Source organism: Octopus bimaculoides, chromosome 15 (genome assembly GCF_046866305.1).
Source record: "Octopus bimaculoides isolate indiv1 chromosome 15, ASM4686630v1, whole genome shotgun sequence".
NCBI classification, from domain to species: domain Eukaryota; kingdom Metazoa; phylum Mollusca; class Cephalopoda; order Octopoda; family Octopodidae; genus Octopus; species Octopus bimaculoides.
Genome location: NC_142942.1, coordinates 24,843,665 through 24,860,073, shown reverse-complemented (window position 1 = coordinate 24,860,073; position 16,409 = coordinate 24,843,665). Strand labels below are relative to the sequence as shown.

The 16,409-nt window shown below is 38.3% G+C and overlaps 1 long non-coding RNA gene across 2 annotated transcripts in view; it reads right to left on the bottom strand.

Annotated features, from left to right (window-relative positions):
- Positions 1-14,351, bottom strand: part of LOC149132443 (uncharacterized) — a 30,696-nt gene extending 16,345 nt beyond the window's left edge. The window contains exon 1 of one of the 2 annotated variants that reach the window (XR_016244441.1): positions 14,212-14,351. This is a non-coding gene — a long non-coding RNA (uncharacterized LOC149132443). The remainder of the gene's footprint in view (positions 1-14,211) is intronic. The other variant, XR_016244442.1, reaches the window with a different exon arrangement.
- Between the last annotated feature and the right edge of the window lie 2,058 nt (positions 14,352-16,409).

The window sequence follows — 16,409 nt, the reverse complement described above, 5'->3', positions numbered from 1 at the left end:
GCCCCAGTATCCAAAATATGTCATGATATTGAGGCCAGTAGAATTAGGGAGTGGGTTTCCAACAGAATTTTGGCGAGTATTTTTATTTGTTTATTTTATTTTGAATCACAAAGTTAATCATTCATGGAAAAATAAAATGGCGCCGGTGACGCTGAAAAACAACAATAATAGTAGTAGCAGCAGTAGTAGTGGCAGCAACAAGTATAGCAACTTATTACAACACTAACAATGATAATAATGATGATGATGATGATAAAGAAAATAAAAGGGCAAAAATAAGTATAACAGGGCATAAAGTTGGCGGGAAGAATAAAAAGAGACAATAAGAGCAAAAAGGAGAAAAAGCACAAAGGAAAGCAGCAACAACAACAACAACAATAACCACGAGAAATAGATGAGAAAGGACAGTGACAATGAGCTGGTCACCTCGTTTCCTAGTCACCATTCGATCAGATCAGGGTGTCATGTTATGTTTAGCAGCAAGATTCGATGACAAAAGGGGGGTGGGGGAGAAAAACCGAAATTTCCTCGCAGTGTATCGCTTTCCGCCATTATTTAACGTAATATATTTGAAATTATGCTACACTACTTCATTCACACGCACCCAGACACTCTTTCATTCGTATATGAATACATGTATATACATACATACATGCATATATATATATATATATATATATATATATATATATATATATATATATATATATATATATATATATATATATATATATATATATATATATATATATATATATATATATATATATATATATATATAAAAGGTGGAGGCGCAATGGCCTAGTGGTTAGGGCAGCGGACTCGCGGTCGGAGGATCGTGGTATCGATTCCCAGACCGGGCGTTGTGTGTGTTTATTGAGCGAAAACACCTAATACTCCACGAGGCTCCGGCAGGGGATGGTGGCGAACCCCGATGTACTCTTTCGTCCCAACTTTCTCCCACTGTCAGTTATGTGCCAGGCAGTCTTACACGCTTGATACTTAGCGCAACATTTATTCTTTGTTTAAATGTGAGAAAGGGCTGTTGTTGTCACTAAATGTTCAATGGCACAACCAAATAGGTTCGAACAAACATTGTACAGGTATCACCCTGAGGTACCGTGTACCTAGCTCTTTGTAGGCATCATGGTTCGGTATAATTCACCTCTCTAAACCGCTGTAGTATTGTAGTTTATTTGGATTTAAATCTTCCTGGATTAAAACTCTCTCCCGCAATAAAGCATCATGATTGCCAAGCATTTATGAAATCAAATAATATTTAGAAAGTTTTCTTTGCAACTTTCTTCTTGTCTATATTTAAGCAAGGAATAAAACCTAGTGGTGCAGGTTGTCTGAATCATTCTTCAATGGCTCGGCTTCTTGCGACATATTTTTATTTGCTGTATCTTGAGAAAGGAGCAGTGCTCATTACATTTGCAAATCCTCCGAGACTCGATAAGTTAATGTTTTTTTTTTTGTTCCGTTTATACTGATTCAGGTTAACATCTGCAGGAAAGACAATAGCAGAAAGAAGATTCTGAAAGGGGCGGTGTGTTCTAGGAATAGAAATTTGAAAAGGACAGTGGGTCGGTATATGAGAGTTGGACGCAACAAGGGTTGAAGAGTGGTGGAGAGGTGAATGGGTTGGAGGTATCCAGCTCTGAGGAACAGGGGCTATTACAGTATCAGTAGAAAAGACAGAGAGAAGCGACACAGTGCATCTGTGGGACAGAAGCTGGAGTGAGTTTGCTTGGAGTTGAATCCTAATTAGCTGAGGGGTCCTTCTTTAAACACAATCCAAGATCTCTGTGAGCAGAGGTATCAGCACCGTCCTACATATGGGATGAGTACTTTATTGTGGGATTTGTTTGAAGCCATGTGGAGGATCACCAGCCATTTGGGGCTAAAGTATCTTCTGTCCCTGATCGAATATCGATTCTTAATATTGATATTTGTGCACTTACATGTTGTTGGATTGTCGGAGGAAAGGATTCTTAATATTGATATTTGTGCACTTACATGTTGTTGGATTGTCGGAGGAAAGGATCGCAAGACAGTCATCAAGCCAAGCTCAACCGCAAGAAACATAAGGGACCAAGAACGATCTGGTTGGATAATATTTACAACCCCAGTTGGTTACATCTGGATCCTATGGAAGAGGCGCCTGGGGACTCTATCTCCAAGACCCACCCAGGAATAATGAGCGGAGAAGATGGATGGAATGTATTTTATCGATTCCCAGAAGCGGACTGTGAAAGAGGAAAAGCAAAAATCAACGCTAAAAATATTTGAATTCATAAAATTAAAGAGAAGTAATTAAAAAGCTTGAAGGCCATTCTGCGAGTTCCTGTCATCCACGGCTATTTCCAATTTGAAAAAAGAACTAACAAAGCTGAGATTAACTCAACAAATAACGGTTGGAATAAATGTGGGGGGAAGTATAAACGCAGTGAAACGGATCCAAGATTAAACTAAACCAAGAGACGTTGTCCAATTGTGAAATTATTAAACTGCTAATTGGCAAAAGATGATGGGAAACGTTAATAGACTGGAATCGGAAAGAGAGTAAAAAACATAAAAGAGGACAATTTTGAACAAAAAGGAAGAATCGGTTGGAGATATTTGCTAGAAATTAGTGATTGGATATTCAAATTAAAAGGTGTTCAGTAGTATCAGGAATGCCTCCTTTTAAACCAGCAACGAGAGCATGACAGGCGATTCGACACACACACACACACACACACGTATGAACTGTATGTATATGTTTGCATGTGTGCATAGATGTCTGTAAATGTATGTATTTCCTTATTTTGGCGACTCCCTATACTCGGCCTATCAGCCAGAAGTCGTCATTTTGTAATGAAAAATAATGATGAATAATCCAGCATGGACTCGAATTTGTCTTTTCGTTATAAGTCAACATTGTCTGCCTGAATTCGTGAAACTTAAAAAGTAGCGGCATCGGCCGAATCAATAAACTTACAATTCATATTAAGTTTCTCCTGTTCCGTAAAAAACAATGTTATATAATATTGTGTAATGTTTATAACAGCATCTTTCAACATTTTTACACTCATTAGACTTTAAATAATGTATCGTTGATTGAAATTGTTGTTAAATACATGTAACTCCAATCAAATATGAGCATCTCAACTGTAAGATTATCCTTTATCCAATTAGCTTCCAGTGGTCAGTCCACCGCTTTCTAATAGTGTGATTAGTTCTGATATACAGAGCCTATGCAAAGGAAAATGAAGATAACTGCCCGGGTGAAACGTACATAGGAACTAATGATTTAGACTCGTGATTATCTTAATTTTCTCTTACATATGCTCTCTCTTTCTCTCTCTCTTTCTCTCTCTCTCTCTCTCTCTCTCTCTTTATATATATATATATATATATATATATATATATATATATATATATATATATATATATATATATATATATCTGTGTGTGCGTATGTGTATACACACGTGTATATATGTAAGATGGACTACACACACGCATATATTTGAATTTATGCATATATATTTGTATATATATATATATATATATATATATATATATATATATATATATATATATATATATACTTTTCCGTGACATTCTACGTATGGGCGTCTAGTTGTTTGATCGAATAAACCATTTACTCATTGAATTCACGCGCCAAGTGGATGAATATTCCATATACACGTGTAGTTATAAGTCTGAACTCGAATCTGCGTCACACGATCGTTTAACAAGAATGAACATTTCCAGTACAGGTACAGCCCTCTTCGGCAGGCTTCTGCATAGTTTCCGTTCACCTAAATTCATTCTTAATGAATTTGGCGTGGATCAAGTCAAGACTCCACAAGGCTACAATTACCCAAGATGCAACGAGATCGAACCCGAAACCTCGTGGTTGTCCACATTGTATATATATTTATATGTATGCATACGTACATTCAAATATAGACATACAAATACGTGTATGGTTGTGTGTCTGTGTTTGGGTGTATGTGTGTTTGCATGTTTATATGTGTATGTATTTATGTGTACATGTGTGTATGAATATGTACGTGTTTGTGTGTGTGTGTGTGTGTGTGTAAGTGTGTGTGGTATGTGTATATAAGTGTATGTGTGGTAAATGTATGTGTGTGCGTGTATGTGGTGTGGGTGGGGGTACATGTGTGTCTATTTGTGATGTGGCAGGTAAAAATGCAACAGTTGTAAGTTTTGAAAGAACAGCTTGCCTATTGAGAACGCCACACTGGGTGTGGTTACCTCGTTAATGTTCGCCATTGTTACTACTGCTGCTGTTGGAGGTGGTGGTGGTGGCGGCGGCGGTTACAACTGGGACATCGATCACAGTTTCAACCTCCCCCTCTCTCCACTTTATATATCTTTTTACCCCCACCATTCCTTTCTCTCCCGATCCTTTTTATCTCTCTACCTGTCTCTCTGCCTGTACACACACACACACACACACACACACACACACACACATATTGATTTCAAATCTTGACACAAGGCCAGCAAGTTCGGGGGGAGGGGTAAGTCGATTACATTGACCCCCCTACTGTTCAACTGGTCCCTATTTTATCGACTTCGAAGGGGTGAAAAGCAAAGTCAACCTTGGCGGAATTTGAACACACACACTCACATGTATTATATACATGCTTGTTTGTGTGTGTGTGTGCGTGCGTGTGTGTGTGTATTTGTGTCCGTGTTTGACACCCCTACCACCCCTTGACAGCCCATGTTGGTGTGTTTACGGCAACATGGGCAAAAGAGACCGATAGAATAAGTATTAGGCTTACAGAGAATAAGTCCTGGGGTCGATTTCTTCTAGTAAAACCTTTTAAGGCCGTGCTCCAGTATGGACGCAGTCAAATGACGGAAACAAATAAAAAAAATACAAACATATATATATATAACAACTTCAATTTTTTGCTACAAGGGCAGCTTGACGGAGCGGGGGGGGGGAAAGGATTAAGTCGTTCACATTGGCTCCAGTGGGTAACTGGTACTTATGTAATCGACCCCGAAATATATGTGTGTGTGTGTGATAATAATAATAATAATAATAATCCTTTCTACTGGAGGTACAAGGTGTGAAATTGTGGGGAGGGGAAATAGTCGATTTCACTGGTACTTAATTTACCGACCCCGAGAAGATGAAAGGCAAAGTCGACCTCGGCGGAATTTGAACTCAGAACGTAAAGATGGGCGAAATGCCGGTAAGCATTTCGTCCGACATGTTAACGATTCTGCCAATTATAATAAAAATAATTTAGAAACTTCGATAAAGTCATAAAAAATATTAGGTTAAGAAATATATTAATCGTTCCATGTCTTCTGTCTGTCTATCTACCTACCTATCTATCTATCTATCTATCTGATCTCTCCCTCTCTCACCCTCTCTCTTTATCTATCTGTCTGTCTAACCCCCACTTCACCCTCTTACTCCCCATCTGACTTATTCACCGCATCCAAGTAACACCTTGTCTAACATAAAAACGTAAATCTTCCCCCCCTCTCTCTCTCTTTCTCTCTCACAATTCCTTTGCCCCTCCCTTCATATATCCTTTCCTCTCCCCCTTTCTTTCCCCTCTCTCTATCTCTAACATAACTCATTCTACCCCCTACATGCTTCTCCCGTCTATATACTTTTCTTGACAAATCCAATTAACCCCCACTCATACTTTCACTCTCTCTCTCTCTCTCTCTCTCCCTCTCTCTCCCTCTCTCTCTCTCCATCTCCCCCCCCCTTCCTTTGAATATATCGTTTTAATGACTTGCTCTAATTAGTAAATAGTATAAAAACAGGCGGCACAATTAGTGATGGTTGTGGCAGTGTAAAGGTAACGGTGGTGTCAGAGGCGGGGGGCGGGGGGTAGTGGTGTCGGTATTATTGCTGGTGGTGGCAGATACGGTGTTGTTGGTGGAGGTAGTGGCGGTGATGGCTTTAGTATTGTTGTTGTTGTTATTACTTTAGTGGTTTGGCTCTCCCTAACAAGGCGATTTGGCTGCTATTTCCAGCAGATTTCTTCATTGGATGATAATGCTTGTGGTGGAGGTGGTGGTGATGGTACTAGCGATGGTAGTGATGGTGTTTGGTAGCCAGGAACTGTGGTGGTGAAGCTGGTGGTGGCCATGGTGAAGGTGGTGGTGGTGGTAATAGTGCTGACGGAGATGGCGGTGGGGATGACGTGTGTGTCTGTGTGTCCGTATGATTTCCGCTGGATCACATTGGAGGTTCAGAGGTAAGGGTTGAAGATGGTGTCAATGGCTGTGGTAGCGGTTGCAGTGATAATTATGCTCGGAGTTAATTAACTGCCGTGTGGCTATTAAGGAAATGGGTAGCAGTGATGGGTGGGGGATGGAGGAATCTAAAAACTACATACATACATACATACATACATGTGAATAGATGTATAAATTTACTGAAATTTACCAGTAGATTTTCTGTATCTTTGTGCAGCTGAAGATTGCTCTGCATTTTACATTTAATGTAATGCTCGCATTGCTTAAATAAATGGAGTCGCATGAAACGATCGTACTGCAGTAACCTTGAATATCCTTGTTGCTTATTTTGATTTTATATATATATATATTATATATATGCACGCACGCACACTAATGGCTTTTTTTTTTGTTATAGATAAAAACAATTTCACATTGATTTAAAGAATTACTCTCGAGTTCTTAGTAACATCATAGTTGTTTAAACTTTTACTTCGAAATTTCGGTTTGTTCGCCGCCATCGGACTAGTTTACTTTGATCTTCCTGGTTGTCGGTAAAACTTTGCGCAGTGTTTCTTTTTGATAAGTGAAGTAATTTAAATGAAAATTAGGTGTAATTTAGGCAGACGAAGGGAAGGAATGTGTAGTAAGCGTGGAATCTAGAAGGGCAAAATATGAAAATATATTATGGTTTAGATAAACACCATACGGATCACAAATTTAAAATCTATGTATTACTTGTACGAATTCTCGACATAAACGTCGAATCAATATCTAATATATTAGACCGCAGTAGAATACTTTACTGAACTATACTGTCGGGCCAAGCTTCCAAGCTGCTACCGAGTGGAGGTTGTAAACGCGTAAGTTGATACACACACACACACACACACACTTATATATAGGTTTGGTGCTTCAAACAGGAAACTAGAACACAAAACGTGAGAGTATATATATAAAGTCGACCTCAGCGGAATTTGAACTCAGGACGTAAAGACGGACGAAATATCGCTAAGCATTTCGCTCGGCGTGCTAACGCTTCTGTCAGCTCGCAGCCACTATACAAATTCATAATAACAATAAGTTAATATCTGCGGATTTTTTTTGAAGCCAACTTTGTAAGGATAGACAAATGTAAATAACTTTTATACACAATATCTTCGTGAACAGAAGAAAGTGATCAACCGGACTGGTATCGACGCTGCGTTGGGATTTCTTCATCGCTCGAGGACTATTTTACCATAAAGACACTATTACAAAGCGCTTCAGTAAATCGAATAAACTGATTTGCATATACAACGCACACTTTGCTAATAGTTCGATTAATAGATGTCTGGTGTATTTAGTAGCATATTACAGAATTCTATTTATTTATACTATATCAAAATCTATCTATTTGTAATTGTATTGCTTGTATTATTAGCTGAACACTAAAGAGGTAGATTAATAAGATTATACAATGTTTCAACAAGTAATTATGCAATCATGGCAGTTAACTCGAGGGAAACACGTGTATTTTCTGTTTATTAATAAAACAATATCAGAATATATACATATATATTTCAACCTCATTGTATCATACAAATAAATTATTTAAACATTCGTAATTCTTCATTTTCTTCCTTTCATCATTATTAACAATATGTATTGCTATAAGAATCCCTAACGTATCACAGAGACTCTCGTTATATGACAGTGATTAACCAGTGAAAGTTTTGGATTATTTAACCCCTAATAAAGACCTGACATCCTCGAATTGACTATATATATATATGTGTGTGTGTGTATAAATATGTTTGTGTGTGTATGTGTGTATGTATGTATGTATGGATGGATGTATATATGTGTATCATTATCTTTTACTTGTTTCAGTCATTAGAATGCGGCCATGCTGGGGCACCCCTCGAAGAGTTTAGTCGGCCAAATTGAACTTAGTTTTTTAAAGCCTGTTACTTATGCTGTCGTTCTCTTTTGCCAAACCGCTAGGTCCCGACGACGTAAACAAACTAACATCAGCTGTCAAGCGGCAGTGGAGGTCGAACACATACACATACACTCATTTATGACGGGCTTTCCGGTTTTCGTCGACCAAATTCATTCATAAGGCTTTGGTCGGCCCGGGGTTATAGTAGAAAACACTTAACCTAGGTGCCACGCATTGAGACTGAACCTGGAACAATGTGGTTGAGAAGCAAGCTTCTTAACATGCTGCTAAGATTAAAATTAAATCTTTACTACAAAAGTTATATGCAACGAACCCAAACCTGCTGGTGTGTTTGTGGGGGGGGGGCATGCCATCTAAATAAACATTGAACTGTTGTAGGGTACATTTAGGGGATGACTGACGAAGTATCTGTGAGACAAATGGGTTATCTTTTGGAGGTAGACTTGCTTGTTTACGTCAAAGTATTTATAGGGTCCAACTTAAAAGTAAAGGCCGGGGACTTGCTCTGAGTGCAACCGAAAATACGGTTCTCCAGAATGTGAAGGATGCATGGCTGGGGTCTCGTCGGAGAGGGAGCTGGTTTTTTTGTTTTTAGCTTATAATGTCTTGTGTCTCTCTCTGTCTCTCCTCATTTAGTCGCGCGCGCGCACACGAATACATGTATGTATGTATGTATGTATGTAGCTCTCGCTACATGTGTGTGTATATATGTGTACATATAAATTTATTCGTACATAAATTTATACGCACATACAAATGCATGTATATATGTGTACACACACACACATATATATACATACATATATACGCGCGCACGCACGCATGCACAAACACCATTCCCCCTTTCCGGTCTGTTTCTCTCCCACTGACAATAATTGTCAAAGGCGTAATTAATCTTTAATTATTTATTAAACACTTGCAAAATATCCCTCTTCTAGGTTAGTGGTCATGTTTACTGTGACGCACAGTATCTGTCTGTCTGTCTGTCTGTCTGTCTGTCTATGTATATATATATATATATATATATATATCGGTCTGTCTGTTTCTCTCTCACGGTAATATGTATATAAGTAAATAAATATATATGTATATATCATATGTATGTACATATATATATATATATATATGTATATATATATGTATACACACACACACACACACACACATATATATACATATATATACATTCTTAATCTTTTAAGTTACGTGGTCGTAAACATACCAACATTGGTTGCCAAGCGATGGTAGATGGGGGACAAACAGACACACAAACAAATACACACACACACACACACACACACACACACACACACACACACATATATATATATATATATATATGAGAGAGAGAGAGAGAGAGAGTATATATACCTAAATGCTCATCCGCGTGCGTATATAAAAGCAATCTGCATATCCAACCTAACATGGACGTCTTCTTAGAACATCGAATATTGCGTTATTAACCTTGAAAGATCCTGTTATATAGGCGTTTGGTGCTTAAAAGCACGCACATGGCCGTATCAGACGAGAATCGTCTATCATGGACGTCGGAACATCAATATCACTTGATTTCATTCTAGCAAAAATCATTAGTGGGAAGCGTATTGTCACTGCATACCTGTCAAATCTGTTTTATATGTTTGTGTGTGTGTGTGTGTATAAATGTAGATCTGTATGTTTGCATGTATGCATGCATGTATGCATGTATGTATGTATAATGAAGTCAAACCAAATAGTGATATTTTGAAGTTATTTAACACGCACGTTTCATGTCTGCGTAATGTGTAATAAGAAATGTATCTACTACGTAAGACCTTCCTCAGTCATCGGTGACCGGACGTTAACAAAAAGGGGGACAAAACTACATAGATCTCAGAGGGTTGAATAAAGTGGCGTCAGGTTAATCATTTTACATTTTCAAACTTAATGTCGTACTTAATGACCTAAAAGACGCAGGGATGTCCAAGATGCATCCCAATTTCAGCAACACGTACTTAGATAAGGAAACGTTTTAGTGCACTGAAGCATGTAATATTAGCTCACGGGAGCAACTTCGCATATAGGATCTGCAGTATATTTCTGAGACTTCTTTGAAAGAAATAAATGCGTCTCAATTGCAACCAAATGCGATGTATCTATTTATAATTCGTTAGGTAATGTATATCTTAACTGTTTTTTAGAAGATATTTAATCTGAGGGAAATTTCACTGTTAATTCCAGTAATCGTTTAACATTTATTTAATTAATCTAGCATGGATGAAAAGAAATGTGAACCTGATTAGGAATGGTTCTGAGAATGTAAAGGGAGGTCTGTCGATTCTTTTAGTGAGACGCCATATTTATATTTTAATTTGTAAAGCTTAAATCGATTAGCATGGGAAACTGTTGAATTCAAAATCAATAATCAATTGAACAAAACAGAATACAAAATAAAACTGAAAGAAAACTCATTAAAAATATTGATAAATATTTGAAGAACTTGAAATTTGTTGGATCCATGTACCCGCATACATACACACACACACACTCACACACCAATACACGCCTTTACCTATGTATACATATCTATATGAATACATTCACATATATCTAGTATATATATATATATATATATATATATATATATATATATATATATATATATATACATATATATATATATCTGGCCGCCAACACATTTTTCTGAAAAATATGGGTAGTTTATTAGCATTATCCTGCGTTTGAGAATAAAATTATTTCCTTATGTGTGTGTGTGTGTGTGTGTGTGTATATTTATATAATATGTGACAATTATTCGGTAGCCACGATAAAACTCCGAGTTTCGGATGTCGGGGCGGAAACTCGGAGTTTTATCATGGCTACCAAATAATTGTCACATATTACATTTACAGATAAATTCCTCTATTTACATAATATCGAGGTCTCATTCATTCTTTTGTTGTCTTGCCATTTCTATACATACATATATGTATATATATATATATATATATATCTGTGTGTGTGTGTGTGTGTGTGTGTGTGTGCATGTATGAGTGTAGATACCTATACACATACATGTATATGAAGAAGTTGTACATAAATTTAAAATCCTGTATTCAGCTTCGTCGGAAGGGAGTGCACACTGTCGTTTCTCCCGAGTTTCTCTCAACAGAGAGAAAGTAGAACAACACAACTAGTTTTACATATCATTTGTCGGGAGCGTGGGGAGCGTGTACATCATAGAGGAGGAGGTAAAAAAAAAAGGGAAAGGAAGCAGGAAAACACACACACACACACACACACACACACACACACACACACACACACACACACACACACACACACACACACACATATAATAAGACCGGACAAGCTCAAGATTCCTATGAGTTAGGAAGCAAACCATACCAGGATTTCGACACCTATAATAACAAAAGTTGCTGGTGTGCCTGTTCATTTTTACCTCAGTAAGTTTTGTTGCTGAGACCGGCAAATTGGAGACTATTGTCAGGGGTGTCGAAATTCTGGTGATATTTAATTGATAACTGATGAGGGTTTACTGTCTGTCCGCGCGCGCGCACGAGTGTTTGTGCATGTATGTATGTATGTGTGTGTGTGTGTGTGTGCGCGTGTGTGTACAGACACTCGTGCATGTATAGACTTTGTATGGTCTTTGCTCACCTTAGCTAAATATTTAACCACTAAGAGTGCACAGCGATACAATAGGTACATCTACACATGCGCGCACACAAACATATAGATCTACGTTTTATATATACATATATATATATTTAAATGAATTTCTATATAGTCACATATCTTTCTATGTATCTGTCTATCTATCCACATCATCCCTTCCCTCGTTCCGGTCGCTGCACTCGAGCCCGGCTGGGGTACCGCCTTAATGTGTTTTAATCGATTATATCGATCCCATTCACCACATCAGACTGGTACTCATTTTATCGATCTCTGTTTGTTTCAGGGATATGAAGCAGACATCAACACCACCGGTTTCTAGATCATAAGTTGCATAAACATGACACAGAATATAATATACTTATAGCATAACAAAATATGTACGGTGCGTGCACGTACGTTTACACATGTGTGAGTAAATATACACACGTGTCCCTGTATGTGTGTGTACCAGTTTCAAACATTCAAAACAACAGTTCAAAATCCCTAAACAAAAGCAACGAAATCCCTGATGATCACCTGTTCCTAGCCTGGCAAGAAATAGCAACTAAAATTTCCTCAAATCTCTCTGCATCCCCTAAAACATAAGACGTGACGTTCGGCCTTGTCACATAGATGCGCTGGACCAAGGCTGACCATGAGGTACAAAAAAAAAAGAAAAATGAACAACTATGACAACAGCAATAAAAAAAAAACCGAAAATGTTCGTTTCCCACGAAAATATTTATAAAGTAGAGAGAGGGGGAGGAAGAGAGATAGAAAGAATGAGTGAGAGAGAGAAAGAGAAAGGAACAGTGGTAAAATGAGAGAGTGTGAGATAATATATATAAATGCGTGCGTGTATAAATGTGTGTGCATATATGCATGTATTGTGTGTGTGTTTGTATATACATGGATTAAGAGAGACAAAGAGAGAATGAGCAGTATTTAATTATGTGTATGCATGCATGTATGTATGTGTATATATATATATATATATATATATATATATATATATGTATATGTGCGTGTACGTATGTGTGTATGCGTGCGTGTATGTGAAAGAGGGAGGTGTGATAGTAAAAGGCCATCAACAGCAAATCAACGAGGATGGTCCTGTTAGGACTCGCACGATCTGCTAGAGACACCAGCCAAATCTCTTTCAAATTGCATCCCCCACTCTGCTATCTTAAACACAGCAAGGCACATTGGGGATCCACTTTTCTTTTATTCTTTATTCTTTTATTTCAGTCATTTGACTGCGGCCATGCTGGAGCACCGCCTTTAGTCGAGCAAATCGACCCCAGGACTTATTCTTTGTAAGCCTAGCACTTATTCTATCGGTCTCTATTGCCGAACCGCTAGGTTACGGGAACGTAAACACACCAGCATCGGTTGTCAAGCGATGTTGGGGGACAAACACAGACATACAAACATATTATATATATATACACGATGGGCTTCTTTCAGTTTTCGTCTACCAAATTCACTCACAAGGCTTTGGTAGGCCCGTGGCTATAGTAGAAGACACTTGCCCAAGGTGTCACGCAGTGGGACAGAACCCGGAACCATGTGGTTGGTAAGCAAGCTACTTACAACACAGCCACTCCTACACCTATAATATGCATAAAAAGAAAAAAAATGATATGATACTAGATTGTCACGGCTGGAATGTCTTTTATCATCGGTCTGTCGGATTGGGTTAAGCAACAGCGCCTTACTGTATACTTCGCAGTTGTAGGAATTACCATTGGATTTGATGTTTAGATGAGGATATTTCTAAATGCTGACCATAACTTAAAAAACAAAATCTACGTGGTCACTACGTGCTCGAAATAATAGCTAAATATTTCTCAATTCACAGACACTGTCTGAAAAATGTAGGGCATGTACATATGATGTACTCCTAACTACATCGGATTTGCATAAAAGACGAAGTGGTCACGATCGGATTGCTCAGTTATGGATGATCTTGCACTAAATAACTTTTGCTGTGTATCTGAGACTTGCTTCGCATCTATGCGAATTCAGGTTCGATCCCAGAGCGCGTATCTTTTTGCTGTAGTCGTGGGTCGATCAAAGCTTTGTGAATGGAATTTGATAAGCGGAAAAGTGTATCGAAGACCACCAAGATCGGAACCCGTCGTATTCTTGGAGCGGTAAATTTAAAGGATCAATTTGTTTTATACGACCATCGGAGTCTTGTTTTTTTTTTTTTTTTTTTTTTTTTTCAGGTGAGCCTCATTCAGTGCGAGGATGATAGCTTTGGTTTGAGGATAATAGCTTTTCTTTCTCTCACTGAACACGGAGGCCCTGAAAAGGCTCAAAGGAACTGGCGAATGAAAGAGTAAAAAAAAGGCGAATTAGTATTAGGGACATACCGTGTTCGTTTTTGACCATAAGTTAACAACAGCAACAAGAAGTCTGTGTGTTCGGTTGTGATTCGATGAAGTCGGCGTGGAGAAATGAGGTGTGGCTGAGTGGAGTGTAATAAAGTTGGAGTGTGGAAGGTGTGGTGTGAGTGGACGACTAGGGAGGGAGAGAGAGAGAGAGAGAGAGATGAATGTGTTGTGTGTGGGAACTGGAGGGGAGAGAAAGAGATGTAATGGTGGTGGTGGTGTAAGAGAGGAGTAGTGAGAGAGAGGAAAAGTAAGCACTGCAACAGAAAATAGAACGAGATAGAAATAGATAGGCGTAGTTAGAGAGAGAAAGAGAGGAGACAAAGGGAGATAGTGAGGGAAAGAGGGAGCAAAAGGGAGAGGAAAGGTATAAAGATGGAAAGTAGATAGTAGGAGTAAGGTGTAAAGAGAGAGGAGGAAGAATCACTGGGAAGAGAGAGTGGCGTGAATAGTCATTGCGACAGAAGATTGACAAGGAGAGTGAGAGAGAGAGAGGAATGAGGAGGAGGAGGAGGAGGAGGATACATAGGAATAAGAGGTGTGAATAAATAGTGGGAGGGAATTTATGACACAAAGAGACAATCAAAAGAGTAAAGGTGAGAGAAGGGAGGGAGAGAGAAATGTGTGAGATTGAAAGTATGTATGTGTTTGTCTTGATGTATATATGTGTGTCTGTATGAATATGTGTGTATATTGATGTGCGCATTTATCACATCAATACATATCTACATAGACGTGGATGTACATTATTGTGATTGGCGTGTGTGTATAATAAAATAATTCCTTTAAATAAGACTGTGTGGTTGTTGGAATGGGATCGACAAATAATAACTTTAATAATCCTGACGTAACCTCATTCTTTAGGCTTTACTCTTTATTCTTATTTCTTTTCCTTTTCTGGTTTCTGTCTTTGTACAGCGGCCAAGCTGGAACATCACTTTCAAGATTTCACTAAATCAAATCGAATTTTTTCCTATTTATATTCTAGAGTTTCAGTTTCAAAACTGATTAACTTTTTTTTTTTAATATTTTGATCGGGAAAGCAAAACGACGCTTTTTACCTTTTAGATGGCCTTCAAGATCCGTGTGTGGGAGCGAATATGGAATTCTGAAAGGGGAGACCTGGCCTAAATGCTTCCAAGGGGAGTCTGCTAAAGTTAACCAAGGTGCGAAATTATGATGTTAAATCTAACATCCAAGAAGGTCATGGCAGGATTTGAACTCAGAAAACAAAGGGCTGGAAGAAATACTTGAAGGCATCCGGTCCGCCTTTTCACAGATCCCAAAAAGATGAAAGTAGAGTTGATCTCGGCGAGATTAGAATTCATCATGCAGAGAACAAATACGGCAAACTAAATTTATCCTTACAATTAGAAGACAAAAATTCCCCTGTAATGATGTTTAACATCTAAAAACATCAAGCAAAAGGAGACATCTTCAATGGTAGAACAGCTAAATAAAGACAAGGAATGAATCTTGCCTTTAAAGCAGTTGCAGTTTCGATCTTGTTGGTACTTATGTAATCGATCTTTATTTATTGAATGGTTAGGTCACCGTGTTGACATGAAGGCCCGATAAACATGCAAACGCATTGCTCTCCCAATGATTTATTGGAAACTGAATTTATTTCGTTATAACAATTTTTAATGAAGATCAAAAGGAAAGGAAGGGCTGCATGCAAGTAGCTGATGTGTCGAAGGGGCCCGGTTGTCGTCTGGTTTGCTATTGTGAAGCTGTCCGAACCAGGCATCCTCTGTCTTGTGTCTTCTGCAGGAGCATAGCTTTATCTGAAAAGTGGCCAAAGAAAATGGACGTTCTCGTGTGATGGCATCGATGTTTGGTGAATTGTACGTGTATTGGTGTGCGAGAGAGAGAGGCAGAGAGAGAGAGAGAGAGAGAGAGAGGCAGAGAGAGAGAGAGGCAGAGAGAGAGAGAGAGGCAGAGAGAGAGAGAGAGAGAGAGGCAGACAGATACACAGTGTGTGTACTAGTAAGTATATATTAGGGTGTATGTGTGTACTTTTATATATATACATATATATATAATATAAATAATATATATATATAGGATATGTATGTGTGTGTGTGTGTGTGTGTGTGTGTGTGTGTGTGTGTGTTGTGCGTTGTGTATGTGACTGTATGAGTATGTACATGCATGCACGTATGAGTATGTGTAGATAT